This window comes from Chlamydotis macqueenii, chromosome 1 (genome assembly GCF_036417535.1).
Source record: "Chlamydotis macqueenii isolate bChlMac1 chromosome 1, bChlMac1.mat, whole genome shotgun sequence".
NCBI classification, from domain to species: domain Eukaryota; kingdom Metazoa; phylum Chordata; class Aves; order Otidiformes; family Otididae; genus Chlamydotis; species Chlamydotis macqueenii.
Window position 1 is genome coordinate 37,995,510 of NC_141556.1, and position 22,624 is coordinate 38,018,133.

Genomic DNA, 22,624 nt, shown 5'->3' on the forward strand with positions numbered 1-22,624 from the left:
TTGCACAAAATAAGCAAGAAAAATGTGGCACCTCCTTGTTTAGAATCCAAAACAAACTAAACGAAGAAGTTTTTCTAAAGAATCTTATGCACTGTGTGTTTTTTCCTCCATGAGGTCAGACTGCCTAACCATCCTACATCTAAGTAATGAATGTAAAGAGCATCCTGGAAAGTTTTGCTTTGCAATATTATGAAACACTTTCACTTGCTCAAATAACAAGCAGAATGAAAGACTACAGAAGAACAAAATGGATGCTTTCATTACCCCAAGTTTCACCCACTACCAAGCTCTTCTTTCAACTTTCCAGCAGACCCTTAAGTTTACAGAGAACCTGAGGGATTATTTTCAAAAAAAACACTACTTGAAACAGATGCATCAGAGCAAGGTACACTAGTTTTGAACTTAATTCATACTAAATATTGTCAAGCGCACTACTAAGACCTATGCAATTAGCACCCTGCAAGTTCCATTAATGCTGACATAAAAAGAAATGCCCTATTTGCTCATTTATTTTCTGAAAAATGACACACCAACTCTTACCTCATCTCTCCCTCTGGGAACCAGGACCGATATCATGAGTATCAGCCTGCCTCAGATGGCAGAAGCCAACCCACTCATAGCTAGAGACTAAAACCTTTCCAATTTTATATTTTATTTATGTATTTATCGTAGCTTATATCAATAGCAATGATTAAAACTGACACTGCCTTTATGTGCCTCTTGCTTTGCTGGATTTTAACCGGTGAGCCGGAATTTCTCATCTGTCATGTTCAGACTTAAAGGAGATATTCCTTTTATTTTTTAATAGACATTCCGAGGGAAATTGGATACTTTATATGACATTATATCTCTTTCCGGGCAATCTTTCCTTTCTAAAATTGTAGATACTTCCCTTTCAGCTCAGAGACTCGAAGCCCAGCAGAGAGGACTCTGTACTAGAGACTGGGTAGACTTTCTAGAGAGCTCAGAAACCCTACACAGCAACGACTGACAGATCAGACAGACCTCTCTCAGGTCTTAATTTGCACACAACCATTAAAGTTCTAATGGACTTTAAAAACTAGTATTTTTGCAGGGTCCATCCATTTTGTCGATGCTTTTGGGAAGCTTGCTCATGGACCCATCATCCACAGAAAAATTTGGTGAGGGAACCCAAGCTTGGAAGGGGCTACCCACTCCCCTCAGCCTGGGACTGTCTCCTTCAGCAGTGGAAAACAGATCAGGAGCTAAAAGGGACATGGAGGATCCTGCTCTGTCCTTGAAACAGATAGTCTGGTCCCGATCGGGGCTGAACTACGACACGCTGTAACAAAATCCAAACAAGTAGACTGGAGCAAAGTGCCCCAGAGCATTACAGGAGCGGAAGGTCAAAAAACTGGGAACCAATAGGCAACAAATTAGGTGAGGAAGAGAAAAGGAGAAAAAAAAAAAAAACAAAAACAACAAACAGCTATTTAGGAGGAGTTAGGAGTGAGAAGGTAGAAAACGAAAAGCAAGCACTTCTGACACAAATGGGAAACAATGGAAAGGGGGCCAGTATAAACCATGAACATCTCCAAGGAGAGTACTGAAGGCTACAGGAGGCAGGACTCCAGAGTGAGTATCCACATGCTGGTCCTCCTGCCATCCTGCACCAAAATCTTCAGGGTAACCCTCTACTTCCCTCCCCTTCCCCCCCTCCCCCAAACAAATCCCTGCACCCCATTTTCAAGCAAGACTGACCCTGTCCTATCCAATCTTCATCTCTTTTTCCCAAAGCCTGAAAACAGCTACTTGCAGGGACCCCCTGCACTCTGCCAAAGACTGAATGCAGCTGCAACTGAGGCCAATGGGAGCAGTGAAGGAAACTTCCACCTAATGCTGCCATCTCATAAGCAGTGTGAAAGAGCGTCTCCGCAATGGCCACAAAAAAATAACAGATAATTTTTATTTTAAGCTGTCAGTTCCTCGGTTTCCCATCAATACAATGGGAATGATCATAAAATATTGTTAAGTAGTCAGATAATATGGTAATGAGGGCCACAGAATTCATTAGAAAATGAGTAATTCTGAATTTGATGAAGAGTATTTGAATAATGAGGCACTGGCCACATCCTGAACAATAAGACGGCGAAAGAAGAGGAAAAAAAAAAAAAAAAAAGACATTAACCAACTGCTCGGGAAGTAATCACTATTCATCTTTCACTTCACTCAGGGCAGTCTGGCTACTGCCTTTTTCTAAGGCAAGTTGGGCTTTACTCCCTTTGTAAAATGTTGCATGCACAATAAATACAGCACAATGGTCTGAATCCTTCAATAAATAGCAGCTAAATTAAAAAACAATTTAGAGAAGAGACCAAAATTGAAACAGGAAAGACATTTTCCTCCCAGAGACCTGTGATAAAGGCAGATTCTGCCTCTGAAACAGTGATAAGACCAGTAAGTACAACTGAGGCAGCAGGACAGTAGCTATAGGACATAACACAATCAGTTGCACCAGGAGCAGCAGAACCAGAGAAGTTTGCCTCCGCACTGATGAAGTCCCCTCCTCAAATCCTACACACTCCTCTCTGCCCCTTTCCTCACTAGTAACACTCTTCAGCCCTACCATACTTGAAGGTCATCTCCACATCCCTTTTAACATCCCCACAGGGCAAGGCAGCATGTACTGTGGCCAGTTCAGAGCCACGTACATGCTGACCAGTAGCCCACATATACCAGGCGTCAGCCCATCAAATAAAACATATTACTTTAATGATTACCTTAAAGATGTATTAATTTGTGCCTCTTGGCTCTACTTCGCCTCCCGTATGTATGAAATCCGTCGAAACTTCTCTACAAGATTTCCACCTCTTTCCCAAATCATTGTTGAATATAGGCTGAAGGTGTTAAAAATTTTGCTCCCAGATAAGCCAACACCAAGATTCAATCCCCTGTGGTGATGCGAGTGCACTGCCAGTGGACACTGCTACTTGCTGGGACCAAGCCATAAATTACAGTCCTTCTGTGGCACACCACCTTGACACGTCCTACAGCACTCATGAAAACGCACCTCCAAGAGCACTTATGTTTACAAAGCACTAATTTGTGAAACCCACTTGAATGACACCCGTACTGCTGAGACACATTCATTCTGGCATGGTGTGGCTGTGGTCTTCAGGCTCAGAGCCCTGAAAAAAACCATCCAGAATCTAATGATGCCTGGAATGTAGCTGATACCACATGACTTCTCCTTAGAACTTTTATTTCCTAGAACAAATTTCCCTGTTCACATACTTGGTATAACAATTTCTTTTGTGAGCAAAGCCATGTACTTTGGGGAAATGAATATGAAACTGATTTTTCTTCCTCAAACCTGTAACGTTTCACACATTGCCTGTCTTATTCAGAAGCTCCCATTCTACTTTAATTCCATCCTCCTGAAGCAGAGTAGAGAGTAATGCCAGGTTCCTTTGTGGGTCCTAAGGGGAAATATTTAATAAAAGGGCTTTTTATCAGCTCCTGCTCATTTTGGATGCCAAGAATTTTAATTACATTTTTGGCCTTTATCAGAAAGTATTTTTTTTCCATTAAATAACTCTTTCTCCTTGAAAGGATAAAAGCAAGAACACCTGGATTTGTTCATGGCAGTTTTCTTTGTAAATATTGTTGAATTCCTCCTCTTCTCGGAAGATGGGGGTTGACTTCTATTCCCTACCAAATTTAAAAAAAAAAAAAAAAAAAAAAAAAAGCAGAGACAGTCAGTAGACCTTGGAACAATTCATCTCATTCTCTATTATATCCCTTTAACGCAGTGAAAATCACCTTCTAGCCACTCTGCAGGAACTACTTCCTCCTGCAACTCTTTCATTATTAGTACTACTTATTGTAACAGTTGCTATTTACTCGCAACACAGAAGTTCTGTAGGGATCTGCTTCTTTGCCAGATCTTAACTGGACTGAAATCTGTGCTAATTACTTGCCTCTGGGTGACTGTTGCTCCTACTGTTCTTGTTTCAACCAAACGGGTCAGATAGTTGGGAGGATTTTATCATACCTGAAATACAAGTGAATATACCTCAAGTTGCTTTTCCCAAAATATTCAATGCTTTTTCTTTAATGTGCTTTATGGTAAGGACTTCAAATTTGCCTCACAAATGTGTCATGGAAAATTACCCAAATATAGCTACAGTGCAAAACCAATCACAAAACAAGGTATTTGGACATGCTCATTAGAAAGAATTTAGCACATTAATTTCTCCGATTTCTAATGCATGCCCCTAAGAAAGTATTAGCCCTGATCTCATTAAGCATGGCGTATTCCAAGGCTACAAGGACAAAACTGGACTTTTCCCATAAGGATTACTGCCAAAAGCTTTATACGGAAGGTAGGTGTTAGAACACACACAATCCTGTCATCGTTATGACCACCAGCTTGACAACAAACATGAAGAACATAGGAGAATAATTGTCAGAGCAGGGTAAGGAAAAATTATTAGCCAGGCCTGGAAGCATAAGGCTACAAAGGAAACTTTTAAGACTTGCGATTACAGAACTAGGGGGTCTAAAACTATCCTACAAGCAGACCGGGTGTTAGGCATGGAAAGCAGCCCACAACTCACTGTAGGAGGAGATCTGGACTGCAAGCCAGAGACAGCGACTTCCTCGAGGAAGAAAGCTCGAGGTTTAAATATCATATTGACATCACAGGAAGTTCAGAGCAGGCATACCTAATATTTGGGTAAAAAGAACAGAACTTTGATAAATTCAGAGCTGGACAGCAATAAACATTTTAATGAGGCTTGGACAGCAGCTGGGAGCCAACTGCTGCCTATGCCTGCTTGGACACAATCCTGCTGAGTGTGTGGGAGCGTCTGTGTATGCCCGGGGCGTTTTATAATTGTTTCAAGGACCATTCTGCAGCAATTTATGGACCAGCAGTGATTCATGAACCACAAGCTGAGTAACACTAGACAAAATGACCTTTTCAGTCTGTTTTCAGCATTTTTCTGTTTGATTCTATGTAGATGTAGCAGTTTGCCCATATGACAATAAACATACTTCTTATTTAGCTTGTCTTCACCATCATTACAGTACCACTTATTTATAATGTATGCCTAAAAAGGTAACTCAACTACAAGGAAGACCTGAAGAAACAAGGATAAAAGATTGCAGAAAATGGAAAAAAGAAAGATAAGAAAGAGAGAGAAAGAAAAAAAGAAAGACTAGGCAAGATGGAAGAGGGAGTGCAATTCAGAAACCCTTTGCTATTAGGATGCAGGAAGGAGAAAGCAGGGAAAAGCCCTGGGATGACAAATCACATGCACAGAATCTGAAGTGGAAAAACACCTTTCTGACATCTCAAGTAAACCAACAGCTGAAATTTTTCAGGAAGCTTTGTAGCTATTGCTGGAAATTCCTCCTGTTGCTGGGTACTAACTACAACAACCGGTGCCCATTAAATTGCTGAAACAGAGTGCTCACTGCCCAGGGCTGCCAGGCATGCTCCTTCATGCTACAAACCAGACCAGAGAGAAAGCCAGCTGCAGAGTAAAATCAAAATACATACAAGCTACTGTATTGATTTATTATTCATTTTCATAAATAATCACTCACAAAAATTTTTAAACTTTTAATACCATGGCTGCCACTGCACTCCCATCCTGCAGCTCCAGAGCGAGGCAAGGACCAGGAGCACCACTAGAGCAGCTCAGTTCTGTCCACTACTGAACACACATGTTCTTCGCAGTAGTTAACTTCCCATTAAAGACAAGACCAAAAAGTGGCTTTGCAAAAGCTGTACACACTTTTGCCGCCACCACCCACAACATGTGTGGACGGCTTACAGGGCAACAACCAGATCACTTCACAGTCTTCCCCTAGAGGTCACTCCAAGGCACATCAAGTCACCTATCCCACTTCCAGCGAGGAGACCACAGACAATACCAGGCAGACGTTTCCAACTATTCCAGCTTCTAGAGTAGTTATAGCTTTTTATACTTGATCTGATACAATCAGATGGTATTTTTTTTTATTATGCTCTCTCTACAGTGCCACTGAACTTACACATTTGGGTTCAAACAGTAAGTCCACATCTTGCCAGTGATACTAACTTTATTTATTATTGAGCCTTACAATTAGAGTTTAAAAATTTCCAACAAGTTACTGATTTGTCAAAAACTGAGTTTCAAGTAAAAAAAAAAAAAATTACAGATTCCGGTCATTCTCATGTTGAGCTGCTGATTCTCTGACTTTAGGGTATTCCACCATGCGGACTGGCTAGCAACAGTGGGCTCCAGAGCTCCTGCTTTAGATTCTGAAATTATTTGGGCTTTCAGGGCTTCCCTATTCTCACACACAGAGCTTAGAAACCGGCAGCTAGAGTTGTGTATCTAGCTGAAATAACTTTCAACTCAACACCAAGGAACCTGGAAGCAGTAAACCCTCAGTCTCAATCACAGGTCCCCAGCTTTTCCAAGCTCTTTGATACATAGGCAGAAATACTTCCCTCTCTCCTGCCTCCGTCTCTTACCCATCTCCTCAGTCAAGTTAATTGACCACGATAAATTAAAAAAAAAATCATCCCACAGAAAGCAAAAATCAAACATTTAGTCCAAGCAATAACAAAAATCTTAAGTGACCAAAATAGAGTCTTGAAGAGTCTTATCTTGAAGATAAGAAGTTACAAGATTCACACAAAAGCAGGCATACCCAAGCCAGTAGCGAAAAAAAAAGCAGAGATGATCAGCCTTAGCAGAGGTCTAACTGAATTTAAGGACATGTTCATGGACAAGATCTCATTTACCTTAACTCCATGACCAGTTTTCATCAGTTCATATGAATGAGGAAGGACTAAGAATGTGCTTAAACTAGGAAAAAGTGATCTTCCAAACAAAAAAAAACCCAAAAAAAAACCAAAAACCATCGAAGACCAATGTGAAAGAGGGATGATTTATGAGATTAAAATGATTACTGACCACACAAGAATTATTAAAGGACAATGAAAAGGAGAGCAAACTACGAGCTATGTCAGGGTATCTGGGGAAAATGAGCAGAAGGGTAATATAATGCTGGAGGACCGATGGACAATCCAGTGAGGAGCTCTCCCCACGGAACAGCAGCAGCTGCAAAAGCAGGGATGGGGATGGATTTGCAAACAGTGGAAGGGAGAATTGCAAAGGTACATCGGGATCAGGACCTTGGTCTTGGGTTCCAGTTTTCCCGACTTCAGAAGAGACACTGACCAAGTACAAAGGCGCGAACAAGAGACGAGCAACGTTCACCCTAAGCAGCAGGTACAGCAAGCCTCTCCACAAAGAACACGAACAGCAGTGACAAGGACAGATAAAGGTGAGGACATATGCCAGTGGGTAACTTCTGTTTACCCATTCTCAAGAAAAGCAGAACATTAATCAGAATTATCAAGCAATAATATCAAGACTTTCAGAGTATAATTCTACATTATGTGAAGAATTTCATTTCCACACAATACTACTTAGGCATTTGTAGAGATGACAATCATACTCACTTTATAATAGTAAGCAATAAAATATAAACAGAAGCTTCAAATCTAATACAAATTCTCAAACTTCAGGAGAATAATAAATTTTTAACCAATATCCCTGAGCGGAAGGTTACTCTGCACTTCACTGCTACAGAGTTTATTGCCCTAAAGCAGGATATACTAAATGTGGTCACAGAGAAAGTAGATGAGAAGGACCTCTGCCCCAATGAACACGGAAAACAGTGTTGCTGTTTGAATATTTTCTCACTCCTTTTCTTTCTGTTAAAACAAAAACCAAACAAACAAACAAACAAAACAAAAGATACATTGCAATAGCTGAAGACTGTTAAAGGAAACAAACAATGAAATGTCATGCAGCCATTCAAAAAAGACTAATAACGTGAGGATATCAAGGTTAATATGACAAATGAAAATACAAACTATTAGACAAAGTAGGGGCTTAGGGTTACTCAGCACACAGGAAAACCATTTTTTTTGTTGTTGTTTTTCTTTTTAAGAAATACTTCATTTTAACATAACTAGAAAAAATAAAATATAAAAACACATTTTGATTATGTTTATTAAACACTTCACCGCAAAAGAAATTAATGTCACATTTGCAGAGTGACATGAGACATAATTAAAGCAGTTTCAAACAATTTTACCCCATGGATTTTTGCTGATTCCTAAGTTTAAATATCCTAGTTTGACTTTTAATGAATAAAAGTTAGAAACGCTTTTTCAAAACAAATCATGCTCTGAATCTCAAGTTATGCTTGTTTACACAGTCCATACTGTACGTAGAGAAGGAGACAAAGGAACTACTGCACCTTTAAGCCGTTCTTTCCTCTAATCAAAGTTACATTTGGTTAGTATTTCCTTCAATAGGCAAGTATTAGCTCACATCTTTGAACACCATAGCACAATCCCTACTTACTGTATAACATTTAGCAATTTTTCCTTTTTTTAATTTATTTTTTTTGTTTAATAAAACATTTTATGAAGAAAGATTAATCAAACTGACATTCTCATCACCGTCAATTTAATAAGGCTTCCATGGCAACAAACTCTGCCTGTTTGCCTATCTCTGTTATTTCACTGAACCTGTACTTCGCCTTGAAGATCCAAATTCTTTCCATAACTTCCTTAATTCATTGTATCCTTTTTGTGGTATTTCAAGGTTCAACTATATAAAACCACATTCCAAACTCAGTTTTAGAAAGAAGCAGAACACGATGCTGATAGCTGAGTGCAGAACTTAATATAAAAACTATTTCCTTCTCTTTACGCACAGCTTAAGGAAGTCGAAGGGTGGTCATGTGGAAAGTGAGCAGTACCTGCTCAGGTCAGACAAAAAATGAACGGCAAATGCTCTCTGTCACACAGTACTGGGGAAGCAGCTGAGGTATTTAAGTCTATTGCCATCAAAAAGACAATCCTAGAAGCTCAGTAGAGCATGAATCTTAGGACAAATTAATCAGTAAAACCAATCTCAGAAACTATCTCCAGTGTAGTTCAAATTACTAGGACATCAGGAGGAAGGGTGAAGACTACCAGCTAAATCTGTCTCTTACAGATGAACTTAAAACCAGAGAACAGAATTATAGAATAGTTTGGGTTGGAAGGGACCTTTAAAGGTCATCTAGTCCAACTCTCCTGCAGGGAGCAGGGGCAGCTCCAACCAGATCAGGTTGCTCAGAGCCCCGTCCAACCTGGCCTTAAATGTCTCCAGGGATGGGGCATCTACCACCTCTCTGGGCAACCTGTGCCAGTGTTCCACCACCTTCAGCGTAAAAAATTTCTTCCTTATATCCAGTCTAAGTCTGCCTCCTCCTATTTTAAAACCATTAACCATTGTCCTATCACAACAGGCCCTGCTAAAAGGTTTCTCCCCATCTTTCTTATAAGCCCTCTTTAGGTACTGAAAGGCCTTTATAAGGTCTTACCCAGAGCCTTCTCCTCTCCAGGCAGAACAGCCTCAACTCTCTCAGCCTGTTCTCATAGAAGAGGTGCTCCAGCCCTCTGACCACCTTCGTGGCCTCCTCTGGACTAAGAAAATAATTTAGGTTGGAAATGACCCTTAAGATCACCGAGACCAATCATAAACCTAACACAGCTAAGTCCAACTTGGTGATATTCTTCTGCACATGCTTATGTACTTAGGCATTCACATCCTAGCATTAGCTGAGTAGATTTTCTTTTGTTTTCTTTTAACAAGATTAAATGTAAACTCTTGGTTTTACATGCATAGGAAAAAATTGTCTCCCTTCTTCTGTGTAACACAGCTCATAGATTATTTGCCTCCAAACTCTGCAATGGCAGATCATAAACTTCTTCCTGGAAGATCAAATAAGCAGAAGCACTTTTATTCTTGTCTACCTTTTATGCAGCACCTCAGTTCAAGAAGAAGACAACATTTTCAATATGAAAGTAATGCCTCTTTCCCCTGATTGGACGTTTACATTCAGAAGAGGTTACTTGAGGATTTTTTTCAGGGAAACCTTCAATAAACACATTGAGATGCACCAGTAGAGCAGGAAACTAGCACACAAATAAATATTCATACAGTTTAATGACATACACACCAATGCTTCTTACCATTGCAATACAAGTCTGTTTAGAGACAAAAGCATGAGTATTTTCTGTTAACAGAGATTTATTTTTTTTTTAACTGACTGGAAACCTATAGAGCACTAGAAGAGGTTTACAGTAGTGTCATACTGCAGAACAATAGTTGTTTTATTCACTTTTTTACTCCATGTATGGCAACGTAGAAATGGAGTTTCCATTTGACATCGGCTTCCTGCTTCTAAGGATAAGCAAGTGGATTTGCAATCCTTCCTATACATTTTATTCATAAAAGTGGAGCTTTTTCCCCCGGAAAAAAAAGTGCCTCTTTTTTTTCTAGTTGTATTTTCTAGCCATCTATTAAAGAGAAATCTTGTACAATTCGTGCACATCGGAAAGAGTACAGACCTCAGTGTTCCACTGACCAAAGAACCAGACGTGAAAGAGTTCAAACTGCAAAGCAGACATCTTCTGTGATCTTGCACCAACCACACCTACAACCCAATTTTTTCACAAAATAATACCTACTTCACTGTAAAGAAGGAAGGCTAAGGTTTATAAACCACCACTGAAGATGAAACGTGCTAACAAACTCAAAGTTCTCTCTTCCACTGGACAAAGCAGAAAACATTAACATTTGTCTGGGAGTGTTTCTATTACTTTCTTTGGAAATTTTAATATTTCTATTATTACTTAGATTTCAGTAACACCTGCCAGGTGGCAAAGCATTTCCAAAGCACAGACAATACATCAGTAGTTCACAAAAAGAGAGAGACCGAAATACAAAATCAAAGTAGTACGGATTATCCAGAAGGATATGTATTTTAAACTGCCTGGGAATTAAAGTACAAAGCAGAAAAATCGCATTGCTACTATTTTACCTTCAAACACCTTTCAATGCCAATTCACAGTAACAGCCCCATAGCATTTAAAGCCCTCTTTCTCAACAGGCGATCCTCTCATTGCACCCAACGCTGTACTCCAGCATCCAAAAGAATTAAGCCAACATTGCAGCTGTCCCAAATAACAACAGCACAGATAACCGACTGAAACCCTACTTTCAACAAATTCAACAGAAATTTCTCATTGATTTCAACAAAGATGCTACCCTATTTTGTACAGGGATAACTTCTGTTTCTAGGGCTATGATTATTTAAAAATGCAGTGGGAAAAAGCTCATGGTTTTTAGGATCCACATGAAAGATAAATGTGGAAAAAAAATAACTCAATGACTTCACTCAGACAAAGATTTTTCCTCCTGCTATGATACATAACAGCATTTTTGTGATAATGAATCAAGCAACTCTGAAAATGCACTGGGATCTCAGACCTGTTTGGCTAAATGGTATGTGTCACTTCTGGTGATAAAACTGCCAGCTCTGAGTATACATTTTTTGCACATTACTTCCATTCACGATGCAACATTTTTCAATGAATGGATATGAAAAGTGTTTTTCCACTAGAAAAAAAAAAGGACTATAAAGCACTTTCCAGTTAAACACATTTACCTTCTCTTCCAACAAAGAACATGAGGAATAAGCAAAGGAATACCACCAGAGAAAAATATATTTTACATGTTCTCTGGGAAAAAAAAAAGACTTTTAATATAAAGAGAGAGAGAAAAATAATGAAAATTTAAAACCCTTTTACTGCCTCTTTTCCTCACAAAACAGATATTAGCACACACCACAACAGTGATCTTTAATGAAAGAAAGTAAACTGTTGTTAGAATTACGCTTTGATCCACTTAACCATGTAAGTTACAAGCCTAAATTTGAGCACACTGACTCAAAAAGATTATTCATTCTCGAGTATCTGTACACTTAAGCAGCAAAGGTTTCAGCAGCCTTGACTTAGAAATCTTTTTAATATTAGCATCAAATGAATCAGGACCATGTGTGTTACCCATTCATACAGTTAGAGCCTAACAATTTATTGAGTGTCATAATCTGATCCAGAAAAATGTGTGCAAATAATTTGCTGGATTCAGGACTCTGCGCAGGACAGCTTGCTGGTTCAAGCCTTTCACATGCGTATCCTGCCGAGAAGCAGATCTCTCTGACATATTATCAATTCATGACAAGTTTTTGTTTTTCTTTTAATCCTTAGTGTGCTATTTATTGAGGCAAAACGATTAATATTAGATTCTCAACTGGAATACACATTGAAAATAAGATAATTTATGTGTCGGAACATCCACATTCATTGGAATAGGCTAAAATTTTTTTCTCTTTAAAAATACTGTCACAAGCCACGCATTCAGAACAATACCAGGAGGAGACCTCCACTTGTGCTCCCTGTGTACTGTACTTTTCTAGCACAGTGTACCACAAAAGGTGTCTTTTAAAATATCATTAAAATGCTTACCTTTAACTTTGCAAACCCTTAAATGTCTGTAACTACAACCCTGAGTATTCCAGGTGTGAAGGAACGACTTACAATTCAGTATAAACGCCCCAGAAAATTATAATACGTTCACATAACTGCACAAAATCCAGAATTTGCCAATTAGGATGTTCAGAAGATTCACATAACCAAACTGAATTTTCATTTTCATAATTGAAAGCAAAACTGTACAAATTACAAAGAGACACTTCATGTCAGTATTACAGGCAGTTAGCACTAAGGAAATAATAAGCAGCACTTGAAACAAGTCAATTAAAGGCTACTTTTCAACACTTTTCTTCAGAGTATCAGCCTCAACACCAAAGAGTTGTTCAGCTTCAATGTACAAGTCTGTCATGCTATTTTTTTTCCTTTCAGGCTGATTTATTTATTTGCAGTTAAAAAAAAAATACATTAAATAAGCCTAGTTACACAAAATGGTCAGAAAAAAAACTACTGCCAATTGCAATAAGATCATAAAGAAGAAAGGAATGATGGAAGAGGAAAGAAATGTCAAAACTAGCCTGATGTATACTATAAGCTGGGAAAGAGAAGTAATAGGACAAGTTTTTCAGATGACATGGGACTCCATAACTCAGCTACAAGGATGTTTCTTGTATTTAAGCCACCTCCCTAAGGAGGTCATCACAAAATTCTCAGAGGTTGTGTTTTTTTAAAATTACTTCAATCACTTCACAAAAAAGAAACATATGTATAGGAATATGGCTTTGGGCACTACTTACCTACTACCCTGATCTTTGACGAAAGCGGAAAATAGAATATACAGCCAGCAGCTGAACATTTCTCTTTTCCTTTGGTTTGAAAAATTTATATTTAATGACAGATGGCAAGTCATCTGAAAATCAGGGCTCTTTTCATATTAAAGTGTTCTGAAAAGCAAGAATCAGTTCACACTAAATATTTAAACAAATAGCAGTGAACAGATCTAAAATGTGTCTAAGTAGAATGATGAACAAACACAATATATAGTATTCCTGATGTTATTTTATTTTTTTTAAACAAACACACGTAACCATGCATGCCTGAATCTGTGGACATGTGAAAGCAACACTTGAGGCCGATGGGAAATTTCAAACACTTCAGGGTTGGTACACTCAATTAAGACACAGGAAAGAGAGACCATAAGAAAAGCCTTAGTTTTGTCAGTATTAGTAACAACAGGAAATTTTGGGAATACTAAAGCCTTATAATATTCAAATCAAGATAATGTGAAACTTACATTACAAGATGCAGTTGTTCAATAAGCAAATATGAACACACAAAAAACCACCAGCCACGTTTTAACACTTTGTGCTTGAGGTGTGACGGGGGTGTTTGGGGTTTTTTCGCTACTAATAATGTTCCTGAATTAAGTTATTGACTCACAAGAGCTACAAGTATGAAGCTACTAAATTATCCTTGTGCATTATCCATTTCACTTTCTCTCCCCTCTCCATACAGCCGCCCACACCCCCGCTGAAAGTATTTAATCAACTGCTTCACTTTTGACATGCAAATCCTGCAAGTTTATCTGGCTCCTGCACATTTTGCAAACAGTCTTAGAGGTGAAGTTAAAAGCACTACAAATTACAACTTCCAAATACTTTTCTGTAAGAGAGGAGATGCATTTTCTTGGTCCTGCCAAATCGTGATGTACCTAGAACCTTTTACAACACAGTTTACTTAAAGCCTACACCTTATATACTGTTTGATTGAGAAAGGTTAGTACTACAAAAAAAAAAAAAGTCAAGTAATTTGCAGGTATACTCCTCACAAAATTGGAAGTTTTATCAAATAAATCAGGTATTTTGAAAAGGTGTAAGCTCAAATCTTCTCACTGCATTCAGAAACATCACGATACTTACAAGATCACCAGAAAAATGTAAAAATATGAATGAATGAAACTGGCAGATACATGTGAAGGAGGGAACATTTTTTTGGGGCCAATAGTTGTCTCTGACTTTTCAGAAAAGGCCTTCAACTAAGAAACGGCCTCCACTAACAGCTATAAGGGCTCAGTAAATTTGTTAGCACCAGTGAATTAACTTCCAGAATCCAGCAGCGTTGCATCCATTTCCCAAGCAGTGAATTTCGCTCCCCAGAGTATTTTCTGTGTGACTACTGCTCTAGTTTCTGCCCAGCTGTTGTGTAAATAATCCATTACTAACACAAAAACAACACAAACACTTCACTGAAAATGCCACTGAAATTAAGTTTTTGTCAGAGTAGTAAAATGGTGTATTTATTCCACAACAGCATTGTCTCAGATGCAGGTCCCAACCCTGTCCTGAGGAGTGTGGGTGTAAGTGAGGACAAAATCTTGCCAGTTACCAATGCTCTGAAGAGATTTTGAGAATGCAGAGTACAGCACAGAGCTTGATGCAACCCACCTGTTGGAACTATCCTGGCTTCACTCAGATGCCAAAATAACCTCTCTCAGGTGAGAGGCAGCACCTCTGAGTCCCAGCTCATTGCTGATCTTCAGTCACCAGGAGCTGGCAAGGATGGTGAAAGACAGAAGGAGCAGGGGAAGCTCCTCTCTGCAATCGCAGTGCAAAGGACACATTATCTGGTCCACAGAGACGATAATCCAAATAGCAAAGAGTAATATAATCCAAACAGTCCACAGGTGTGTTACTCCTGTTTTGATAACAACTTTCAATAAGGCCTCCCATCAGCAAACACCGTTGCTCTGAACCACTGGCAGTCACCACCCCAAGGACCCAATGCACCTTCTTTCTTCCTGCCTACGCAGAACACATTTATCCCACTAGCATTTCTGACCACTGTCAAAGGATTTGGTGTAATGTTAGGTGTTACTATATCCCTGCTAAAGAAATGCCACTTATTGTTCTTAATTTGTTTGCAAAAAATTGTTCTCAGAAATATTGTCCCACTGTAGAAGAAGCTAAACCGACAAACAAGTGCTGGACTGTGGAACACCTGGTCTCCATCACAGGCAACTGTAGAAAAGCTGGCATCACTCCTACCTTGCTAATTGATATCCATAGAAACAAAAAGCTTGAAACATGAGGAATCGTCTCAGATCTGGCTCGCTTAAATACACGCTCCAGTCACCAATACCACCTTCTTCATTTTGTTTATTAGATGTAAATGTGTTGGTTTTAATTCACACATTAGTGTGGGACAGAGATCACCTCTCACTGTACATGCACCTACCACGAAACTGCTCCAGAAGAAAGCACAGCACTACACAGTATGGCTTACTAAACAGAAGTAAGTGTTTTATGTGGTGCCTGCCTTCCTAGGGAAGGTAGTTACTACTGGGAGGACACGTTCTGGCAGTACTTTACAACGCTCAACATACTGTCTGCTAATAAGGAAACGTTCGTATCCAGTTACACAATATTCAATTAGCATCCCACAAAATGACAGCATTAAAAATTCAGTCTCATCCCACTGGTAAAAAGATGTATCGATAAGTTTCACTGACAGTTATTTTTAACTGTCATCATTACATTTCTAACTATATCACAAGGAATAAAGAAATTATGCTACTTTGAGAGGAAAAGAGTTAAACTTTAGTGAGAAAACTGTGGAACTCCCTAAATGTCTGTGGGAACCCAGGATGTAAAGAGGACAGTAAAACTATTAAAATATTCTCTGCAGCTTTCCCCACACAGCAGCACAATTTTCTCGGTGATTTTCACTGATGACAAGAAATTAAATAAGGCACAAGAGAGACTGATATTGTGTCAGTCACACCTGTCTTTCTCAAGTCCTGTGGTAATTTTCAAAGACAGAAGGCAACAAAACTCCATGTGAAATATGTATCAATACCAAAGTTGTCAGCCTCTGCTTACCTTTTTCTCTTTAAAATATGAAAATATTAGCAAGCAAAGAACATTGCTTCTAACTTGTGATGCAGAATCAGTGAAAAGGAGAATTAGCACTGATAATTACTTAAAAAAAAAAAAAATCTTAGATCATCAGCCTCATTCAGAACCATAAAACCTGGCTACCTCATACCACAGGACACACCAGAACAGTTTGTGTTGCCCAGCCACCCAGCACAGTCTGTGCTAGCGGGAAGAACAAGGAAAGAAAAATCAGTACAGTGATAGAGTAATCAAGGTTACTTGTATCCAACATAAATGTTACCATTTTACCTTGAATTTTACAGGATGTCACGCTCATCTTGCCAGACTGAAACGCTGTGCAGATGATTGCCCTGTCCTCACCCACACAGGATGCTGACACATCTCGTTAGTCTTTTTAAATAAGTCAGGACGGACAGTAATCTGACATTTCAACATTCAAATGGCTTAGGAAAAACATTCAAACAACACAGAATTTCACAGCCTCAATCACAAGACCCTTACAGACAGACGGTGACTCAGTGCATCCTTCTTCATAAGCACGAGCGTGACTGAGCAGGGCTCAGACATGAGCAATGTGGAAAAGGTGCACCATTAAGCCTTGACTACTGTGGCCACTTGAGTGCAACACGGTCTTGACAGCTCTTCACAGAGAAGCTTGAGCAGCTGCAGCTCAGGTAATTTTGAGTCATACAAAAAACAACCCATAGTAGGGATACAGGTATGTGTTGAAATTTAAGAAAAGTCATCTACATCTAAATTACTGAAGGATCTAACACTGAAGCTCCTGTGTTTCAGGTTATGTCTGTCTCTAATGTTTCAGTACACAGGATGATCAAGAACTTGTGTTTAGAGCTCATACCCTTCACAGCTCCCAGATACCCACAAAAGCAACCGTGCCCACCAGTGGCAAATATTGCTAGTGCTTCAAATTCTACATCTTGCTGTTCTTTGAGGGAAGCTAGGGTGTTTGCTGCCATATCAGGAAGTCATCATTCATCAATAGCTTTCTCGACATCCCAAAGTTTACAAATCAGTCAGCTAAATGCAAGCACTAGGTCTCCAGCTCTTACTTTCTCTGGTTTCTGAGGACTCAACTTAAGCTCAACAAGGAAGAGATTCCTCTTGCTCGATTAGTTATCCTCAGCCTTTTGTGCTGAAAATATAAGCTGGTTTTTTAACCTGGAAGGAGCATGAAGCTTATCCTCTGTTAAAGGGGCCTTGTTTGATTCGATGTAAAGTGCTATGCCACAATAACATGATTAAGTTCAGTAACGGGCCCATACCCTCTCCCTTATCTAAGAAACTAATTCTCTTCCAGTTTGAGATGAGCAGACAAGCTCATGCAGCAATAACCTCAGGGATAGATGCTTGTTGTCAAATAGTCTTCCTGAGAACACACCGGTTTTGTATTTGAGGCAGGATTCATAAAATACTTGCATTTGTTTTTTATCCTTGAGTCTCTGGTTTTAAAATATTTCCTAATGTTTCCTTTAAAATACTTGCTTAAGTTCACCTAATTTCCCCGTCAAGAACTGTGAAGACAGATGGAAAAATGCAAAATAAAAATACAGTTTTTCCTTCTTTCTCCCCGTAACTGGGCTACCATGTTAAGCACAGAGGCAGAACAACTGTGGAAGGCATATTATTTTTTTTCATCAAGACTAAAGTATACTGAGATGCACTCTTAAAATTAATAATCATGTACATTAAGGGATCTCAAGCAGTCCCTTATTGAACATACAAGATATACAAATATTATTTTCTGTACTCCTGTCAAACTTGATCAGCTATAAAGTTGAAACAGGAGTTCTACAAAATGCCTTCACTTGACTTGATCGGAAGGTATATTGAACAAAATTAATTCCAGAAACATTTTTCTTCCCAAAGTATTTGCTCAGACGTCACCTCAAAAAGTGTTTTAGGTAGTTCATAACAAGATTTGATTTAGTTATCCTAGGCAGAAAATTTAGGAGGGGGAAAATGTGCCCTGAATTTTTATGACACTGTCTTACAGTCTTCACACGTTATTTTTGAAGTGACAGGGTTTACTGCATCAGGCATACGTTACAGTCCTTTTACTCAACACAAAGCACAATCCCTGTCCTCTAAAGGAGAGGACTCCTTGTGATAATCGCAGCAGTGGAAGCCAGAAGCGGCACAGCCACTGCAGAACGCTGCTCAACTACAGAGCAGGCAGCAGAAACCCAGTAACTGCGCTGCAGTATGCACAAAAAAAGCAGCTATTCACTTTGTATTTTAAATATGGCTTTAGTCTCTAAAAACCAGCACAATATGATTTTTTAGTTTATGTAAGTATTCCACATAATTTCTGCAGTGAAGGCACCTAAAAATACTTGTTGAAATACCACTGATTGCCATCCCTTGGAAGAGAATCTTCTCCACAACAAAGCACTCTCACAAATCCTAAACCCTACCCGCACATGCGCGCTCTGATGCTTGAAACATTAACCCAGGTTATTCTCCTTCACTCAGGATATCAGTTATTGCCAAGGTGATCCAACAGCATTGACCATGTCCCTGCTACTTCATTTCAGTAAGACCAGCCAATATCCATTAGCAAAATTCTGGTTTTGTCAAGTTTCTGGATAACCTCCACTTCAGCACAGGACTTGCAGGAACAACAAAGACGGGCTGAGCTAAGGTCTTTTTGAGGTAAGTATTCAATATGGAAAGGGGGCTCTGAAGCAAGGAAGGGGCAAACAAGGACACCGATATATCAAAATAACCCTGCTGGGAACAAACACAGTGTCTCCACGAGGATCTGACTGCAATATCCCGACAGCTCCTCACAAAACAACAAAGCTCCACAGTTTTTTGAGTTGAGCCCTCACACCAGAAACATGATGCTGAAGTAGCACCACCATCCACTTCCTGGCTTACTAGGTGAACTGAGCATCAGGGGAGATACAACAGCATTTGAAGAGCTCCCCATAGCAATGCTGCCCTGTTTTGGACAGAGACATGAGTATCAGTACCCAGTGAACCTTTTATGCCGCAGTGCCTCAGGGATACAGAGAGGTTCCCACGCAGCCCCCACATCATCTTCAACAAATCCACCCACCTCTCAAGCCTCACATCTTAGCACCCACAACTTCTCTCCTTTCCACATCTGAGGACATAGAAGCCTGATCAGCTCTATACAGGTACATACATTGGACGCAGAGCCCAGAGGAGAGGCTACAAGGAAGCCTGTGAGGTTTGAGGAGAAAAAGTCTGGAGAAAGATGGTCTGAACAAAATTAATTCATGGCTCACCATAGGGAAATCTCTGCCTTTCCAGTTTTCCCAGCACCTCCAGCAACCTCTTATTTTCCATTTCAGACCTGCTGCTACAACTAGACTTGAAATGAAAGCTGCACAGTAACTGTTTATTACAACAGAGAAGCGGTCTACAGTCTGTGGATACAATAAAGCTGAGACTGAAGGGGAAAGACAGTGGGAGGCACATAGATTAACGGGGATTATTTAGCTACTCACTTGTTTTCTGATGTTTTGTTTGGTTTGTGTTGAATTTTTTTCTGGTTGGTTTGTTTGGTTTTTTTTCATTTTTATAGTCTGCTTTGAGAGTATCCACCACCAAGAAACTTCAGCAACAAATTAACTGAGGAGTTTCATGTTGTTGTATAGCAAAATCTCTATTAGTCAGTCCTGCTGCTGTTCGTGGGGTTGAATAAAGACTAGCTTCTCCCACCTCACTAGAAGAAAACACTAGTTCAAGCAATCAGATTATAGGTACATAAAATCAAAGAAAATACACACACATTAAATGTTTCTTATATTCCATATAAGTATTACTGTCTAATACACACATGCATTTGGGATGGATGGATAAATGGATATTTTACATCCTATATATGATTGTGCTTGCATATGTGACATAAATACAATTTATGTTACTAAATATTTCACATACAATATTACTCCATAACTAAATCATAGAAAATTACTAGCTACAATGTTAATTTAAAATGACAGCATTTATATTCACTGAAGTCTTTCGACAGCACAACATACATGAAGTGTTCTGCAGAGTAACTGAAAGGAAATATTTTCTGGAAACAGCAGAGGGGGATGTTAGCACAACTGGCTTTGAACCAGAATTTAACTGTATCTGTAATTGCCTTTTAACTCAATGCCATACGAAACTCCTACATTAGCTAAAGATGTACCTTCATTTCATTACTGCACTGGCCATTTTTCTGGCTAGCTGGAAGGCTTTATTTCATCTATTTTTCATACTCAAGAACTATTAAATTCAACACTGATTAACTCTTTTGACCATTTAATATTTTTCTGAGTCCAAAGCAGTCCAACTGGAATCCTGCTAAATTACTAGCTAAACTTGAGCAATATACAGTGCAACATACTTTAGAAGGTAAATCATTGACTTTAGGCATGGAAGAGCTTTTTTATTTACGCAGTGGAAACAAAATAAAGAAAAGCATCAGTGATAAGACTATTAACATATAAATCTATCCAGCTTCATAATGAAGATGAAAGAGATTAAATATAAAATAGAAATAAACAAGAACTGTTAACAAATCAGTACTCTAACTGGCATTAAACTCATCAGAGCAAAACCTTTACCATTGTTTACTTCGAATAAAGACAAGCCTGCACGCTACAGCTCATTATATGACCTTTATGCAGAATGAAATGAGAAAATCTTTCCAGTTTCTGACATAGCCAGATTAGACCCTTTCTAAAGTTTCTTCATCTGTAAAAGCATCTGATGTACTTTGACAATTGTCATCCATCCTATTTCTGCGATTCCTCAGCTACACAGATTCCTGACATAAAGAAATATGACCACAGATTTTAGTAATGATGGTATTTACTACGAGGAAAAGACTAAAAATCTAGCTTTTCACAGCTGAAGTACCTGCTCCCATTCCACCACTATTTTTATGATGTCATATGTTTGCGATGAACTTCCCATGAGGGACGCGATTTACTAGTCAGAAGCACGGCAGCAGTTCTGCAACAGACCTCCACACCACCTCTTCCACAGAACAACCAAAACCTCCTTCTTTTTAACGCTCAGTGAAATTTTTGTCCCTAGCCATTCACCTAGCTATCCAACACGATGGCAACCCAAACCCAAAGGTCCGACTTCAGGACCCCACAGGCTACCATGGAATCAACGATTCCGCGTAAATCAAACATTTAAGACGACCGGCGTACCTGAGAGTTCCCAAATGTGAATGGTGCACCAGCCTTTTCTCCTTTGACCGACAGACTGAGGGCAGAGCACTGACCTGACCACCTCCCGTGACGGAAGCCCTCTTTGAGGAAACGCCAGAGTTACCTTTTTACTAGAATAAACACACTGTTTACTTTGAAAAACGGCCAGAAACCACCCGCCTTTCGCCAGCACCGACCCCCACCGCCGGGGTCTGGGGGCCCGAGGCCCCTCCCCGCCGGGGCAGCTCCTCCGGGCAGTGCCCGGCGCCGAGGCGCGATCGCTGCTGGTTCGCAGCGGGCGTTCGCGGCTCCGCCGTGCCGGCAGCCGCCGGGAGGGGGGGAGGGACGGGACGGGTCCAGCCTCGCCCCCCGCCACCACGAGCGGCGGCCTGGGGGGCTGAGCCCCACGCAGGGAAGTTTCGCGAAGTCACTTCGGACCCTCCCCCCCCGACTCCGCCGGCTCACGCCCCCTCCCGCTCCCCTCTGGCTTTAGGAGCCCGGCCCGGGGGAGCGCGGGCGGCGGCACTGCGGAGAAAAGTTCGCTGCCGCCGGCGGGGCCCGGCGACCCCCTCAGCCCCCGGCCTCTCGTCGCCACCGCCCCGCTCCCACCGCGGCAGTGGAGCAAGATGGAAGGCGTGGGGCCGCCCGCCCGTTCCCCTGGCAAGGCGGCTGCCGCCGTGCCCCGGGGAGGTGGCTGCGGTGAGGCGGAGGGGGAACGGGCGGCGCGGCGGCCCCCCGCCTTCCCGCCCTCCTTCCTTCGCGGTGGCTGCTCCGCGCTCACCTCGCTCCGGCTCGGCTTGCAGGCAGATGGGAATGTTCTTCTTCCAGCCCGGCATGGCTTCGCGCTCAGCGCTGCTGCTGCTGCTGCTGCGGCGGCGGCGGCGGGGGGCGGCTCATGGCACGGCGAGGCGGCGGCGGCGACCCGCGCTCGGAGCGCGGAGGAGGAGGGGAAGTCGGCGGCTCCGGCGGGCAGCGGTGGAGGGGCGGCGGCCGCGCGGTGGGAGGGAGAGAGAGGGGGAGGGCAGGCGGCGGAGCTCCGCCAGCTTGGGGGACGAGAGGGGGGCGGGCTTGCTCGGTTCAGCCAGGGACAGGAGAGGGGTGGGCAGCCCGGGCCCTCCCAGCCGCCGGCCGCACAATGGAGGGCCCGCGGGCGGCCCCGCTCG